This window comes from Megachile rotundata, unplaced genomic scaffold (assembly GCF_050947335.1).
Source record: "Megachile rotundata isolate GNS110a unplaced genomic scaffold, iyMegRotu1 scaffold0631, whole genome shotgun sequence".
Lineage (NCBI taxonomy): Eukaryota > Metazoa > Arthropoda > Insecta > Hymenoptera > Megachilidae > Megachile > Megachile rotundata.
This window is the reverse complement of record NW_027473928.1, coordinates 18,270-23,949: the sequence shown is the minus strand read 5'-3', so window position 1 is coordinate 23,949 and position 5,680 is coordinate 18,270. Positions and strand designations below refer to the sequence as shown.

The 5,680-nt window shown below is 28.4% G+C and overlaps 1 pseudogene; it reads right to left on the bottom strand.

The window, feature by feature from the left end:
• Positions 1-4,296: 4,296 nt before the first annotated feature.
• Positions 4,297-5,316, bottom strand: LOC100883927 (histone-lysine N-methyltransferase SETMAR pseudogene; annotated as a pseudogene).
• Positions 5,317-5,680: the final 364 nt, after the last annotated feature.

The following is a 5,680-nucleotide window of genomic DNA, read 5'->3' as shown; positions in this document are numbered from 1 at the left end:
GAGTAGTGAGTATAGTAATTCTCGTTCTATCGATCATATAAGCATAATATGGCTAATAATATGAGTTAGATTGATAATAATAAGCGTAATAAGTATAGTAATTGTCGTTCTATCGATAATATAAGCATAATATGGCTAATAATATGAGTTAGGTAGATTATAATAAGAGTAATAAGTATAGTAATTGTCGTTCTATCGATCATTTAAGCATAATATGGCTAATAATATGAGTTAGATTGATAATAATAAGAGTAATAAGTATAGTAATTGTCGTTCTATCGATCATTTAAGCATAATATGGCTAATAATATGAGTTAGATTGATAACATTAAGAGTAATAAGTATAGTAATTGTCGTTCTATCGATCATATAAGCATAATATGGCTAATAATACGAGTTAGCTTGATAATAATACGAGTAATAAGTATAGTAAATGTCGTGCTATCGATCATATCTGCATAATATGGTTAATAATATGAGTTAGATTGATAATAGTGAGTGTAATTAGTATAGTAATTGTCGTTCTATCGATCATTTAAGCATAATATGGCTAATAATATGAGTTAGATTGATAACAATAAGAGTAATAAGTATAGTAATTGTCGTTCTATCGATCATATAAGCATAATATGACTAATAATATGAGTTAGATTGATAACAATAAGAGTAATAAGTATAGTAATTGTCGTTCTATCGATCATATAAGCATAATATGGCTAATAATATGAGTTAGGTTGATAATAATAAGCGTAATAAATATAGTAAATGTCGTGCTATCGATCATATCTGCATAATATGGTTAATAATATGAGTTAGATTGATAATAGTGAGTGTAATAAGTATAGTAATTGTCGTTCTATCGATCATTTAAGCATAATATGGCTAATAATATGAGTTAGATTGATAATAATAAGAGTAATGAGTACAGTAATTGTCGTTCTATCGATCATATAAGTATAATATGGCTAATAATATGAGTTAGATTTATAAGAATAAGAGTAATAAGTATAGTAATTGTCGTTCTATCGATAATATAAGCATAATATGGCTAGTAATATGAGTTAGGTAGATAATAATAAGAGTAATAAGTATAGTGATTGTCTTTCTATCGATCATATAAGCATAATATGGCTAATAATATGAGTTAGGTTGATAATAATACGAGTAATAAGTATAGTAAATGTCGTGCTATCGATCATATCTGCATAATATGGTTAATAATATGAGTTAGATTGATAATAGTGAGTGTAATTAGTATAGTAATTGTCGTTCTATCGATCATATTAGCATAATATGGTTAATAATATGAGTTAGATTGATAATAATAAGAGTAATAAGTATAGTAATTGTCGTTCTATCGATCATATAAGCATAATATGGCTAATAATATGAGTTAGATTGATAATAGTGAGTGTAATAAGTATAGTAATTGTCGTTCTATCGATCATATTAGCATAATATGGTTAATAATATGAGTTAGATTGATAACAATAAGAGTAATAAGTATAGTAATTGTCGTTCTATCGATCATATTAGCATAATATGGTTAATAACATGAGTTAGATTGATAATAATAAGAGTAATAAGTATAGTGATTGTCGTTCTATCGATCATATCTGCATAATATGGTTAATAATATCAGTTAGATTGATAATAATAAGAGTAGTAAGTATAGTAATTGTCGTTATATCGATCATATAACCATAATATGGCTAATAGCATGAGATAGATTGATAATAATAAGAGTAATGAGTATAGTAATTGTCGTTCTATCGATCATATCTGCATAATATGGTCAATAATATGAGTTAGATTGATAATAGTGAGTGTAATAAATATTGTAATTGTCGTTCTATCGCTCATATAAGAACAATATGGCTAATAATATGAGTTGGATTGATAATGATAAGAGTAATGAGTATAGTAATTGTAGTTCTATCGATCATATAAGCATAATATGTCTAATAATATGAGTTAGATTCATAAAAATAAGAGTAATAAGTATAGTAATTGTCGTTCTATCGATCATATAAGCATAATATGGCTAATAATATGAGTTAGATCGATAATGATAAGAGTAATAAGTATAGTAATTGTCGTTCTATCGATCATTTAAGCATAATATGGCTAATAATATGAGTTAGATTGATAATAATAAGAGTAATGAGTACAGTACTTGTCGTTCTATCGATCATATAAGCATAATGTGGCTAATAATATGAGTTAGATTTATAATAATAAGAGTAATAAGTATAGTAATTGTCGTTCTATCGATAATATAAGCATAATATGGCTAATAATATGAGTTAGGTAGATAATAATAAGAGTAATAAGTATAGTGATTGTCTTTCTATCGATCATATAAGCATAATATGGCTAATAATATGAGTTAGGGTTGATAATATTACGAGTAATAAGTATAGTAAATGTCGTGCTGTCGATCATATCTGCATAATATGGTTAATAATATGAGTTAGATTGATAATAGTGAGTGTAATAAGTATAGTAATTGTCGTTCTATCGATCATATTAGCATAATATCGTTAATAATATGAGTTAGATTGATAATAATAAGAGTAATAAGTATAGTAATTGTCGTTCTATCGATCATATAAGCATAATATGGCTAATAATATGAGTTAGATTGATAATAATAAGAGTAGGGAGTATAGTAATTGTCGTTCTATCGATCATATAAGCATAATATGGCTAAGAATATGAGTTAGATTGATAACAATAAGAGTAATAAGTATAGTAATTGTCGTTCTATCGATCATATAAGCATAATATGGCTAATAATATGAGTTAGATCGATAATGATAAGAGTAATAAGTACAATAATTGTCGTTCTATCGATCATATAAGCATAATATGGCTAATAATATGAGTTAGATCGATAATGATAAGAGTAATAAGTACAATAATTGTCGTTCTATCGATCATATAAGCATAATATGGTTAATAATATGAGTTAGATTGATAATAGTGAGTGTAATAAGTATAGTAATTGTCGTTCTATCGATCATATTAGCATAATATGGTTAATAATATGAGTTAGATTGATAACAATAAGAGTAATAAGTATAGTAATTGTCGTTCTATCGATCATATTAGCATAATATGCTTAATAACATGAGTTAGATTGATAATAATAAGAGTAATAAGTATAGTGATTGTCGTTCTATCGATCATATAAGCATAATATGGCTAATAATATGACTTAGATTGATAATAATAAGAGTAATAAGTATAGTAATTGTCGTTCTATCGATCATATCTGCATAATATGGTCAATAATATGAGTTAGATTGATAATAATAAGAGTAATAAGTAAAGTAATTGTCGTTCTATCGATAATATACGCATAATATGGCTAATAATATGAGTTAGATTGATAATACTAAGAGTAGTGAGTATAGTAATTCTCGTTCTATCGATCATATAAGCATAATATGGCTAATAATATGAGTTAGATTGATAATAATAAGAGTAATAAGTATAGTAATTGTCGTTCTATCGATAATATACGCATAATATGGCTAATAATATGAGTTAGATTGATAATACTAAGAGTAGTGAGTATAGTAATTCTCGTTCTATCGATCATATAAGCATAATATGGCTAATAATATGAGTTAGATTGATAATAATAAGAGTAATAAGTATAGTAATTGTCGTTCTATCGATCATTTAAGCATAATATGGCTAATAATATGAGTTAGATTGATAATAATAAGAGGAATGAGTACAGTAATTGTAGTTCTATCGATCATATAAGCATAATATGTCTAATAATATGAGTTAGATTCATAATAATAACAGTAATAAGTATAGTAATTGTCGTTCTATCGATAATATAAGCATAATATGGCTAATAATATGAGTTAGATCGATAATGATAAGAGTAATAAGTACAATATTTGTCGTTCTATCGATCATATAAGCATAATATGGCTAATAATATGAGTTAGATCGATAATGATAAGAGTAATAAGTACAATAATTGTCGTTCTATCGATCATATTAGCATAATATGGTTAATAACATGAGTTAGATTGATAATAATAAGAGTAATAAGTATAGTGATTGTCGTTCTATCGATCATATAAGCATAATATGGCTAATAATATGACTTAGATTGATAATAATAAGAGTAATAAGTATAGTAATTGTCGTTCTATCGATCATATCTGCATAATATGGTCAATAATATGAGTTATTAGGTTGGTGCGTATGAAATGTCGGATTTTTAGGTAAATATATAAAACCGCATATCTTTTTTTAAAAATTGTTTATTCAATCAAAATATGCGCCATTGGCTTCAATACACTTTTCCCAACGAGATTTTAATGCATAAATGCCTGTCTTAAAGAAATTCTGATCTTTACATTCGATAAATTCTGATACAGAATTTTTTAGATTGTCTTCAGTTTCATATTTTTTGCCCCGTACAAACTGTTCTAAATGTTTAAAAAAATGAAAATCAGTGGGCGAGAGATCTGGCGAATAAGGTGGGTGTTGCAAAATTTCATACTTTAATTCATTTAATTTCTGAATCGTTTTGTACGACGTATGTGGCCGAGCGTTGTCGTGGAGAAGTATCGGCCCATGCCGATTAATAAGTGATGGACGTAAAATTTTTAATTTCTCGTGCATTTCCTCAATGTACTGGCAATACTTGTCAGCTGTGATTGTTTCCCCAGTACGAAGGAATGAGTAATGAATTACCCCAGTGACATTCCACCAAACCGTAATCAAAATTTTTCGTGGATGAAGTGATGGTCTTGCGGCATGAGCACAAGCTTCATCCTTGTCCAGCCATCGTGCACACCTCTTCCTATTATCGTACAGAACCCATTTTTCATCACACGTAATAATTCGATCCAAAAATGGCTCTCGATTTAATCGGGTTAGCAACGATGAGCACACGTTCAACCGATTCAGCTTATGTCGCTCCGTGAGTTCGTGCGGTATCCACTTGTCCATTTTTTTCACCTTACCAATTTCATTCAGGTGTCGTAATATTGATGTATGGTCAACTTCCATTATGGTGGCAAGTTCCCTTGTGGATACAGTTGGATCCGTTTCCACCAATGATTTTAACGTATTGTTGTTCACAATCGTTTTGGGTCTACCGCGTGGCTTATTTTGTAAGGAAAAATCACCGGAAAAAAATTTGTCAAACCAACGCTGTACTTTACGGTCGTTAACGGTATTCTCCCCAAATGCCTGGTTTATATTGCGTGCAGCTTCTGCAGCATTATGACCGAGTTTATACTCGTATAAAAAAATTACACGAATATCGGTTGAATTCATATCGGTGTAAAATTCAAAATAAATAACGAAAGGAAACACTTTTGACAAAATCTTCTTCGTTGAAATGCGGTTCTGAGAATGGAGAATACGACTATAAACAAGGTTATGTAAAACAAAAAAGCATAATGAAAACAGGGAGACAACTTTTCGCACCTAAAAAAAAAACGACATTTCATATGCACCAACCTAATAGATTGATAATAGTGAGTGTAATAAGTATAGTAATTGTCGTTCTAACGATCATATGAGCATAATATGGGTAATAATATGAGTTGGATTGATAATGATAAGAGTAATGAGTATAGTAATTGTAGTTCTATCGATCATATAAGCATAATATGTCTAATAATATGAGTTAGATTCA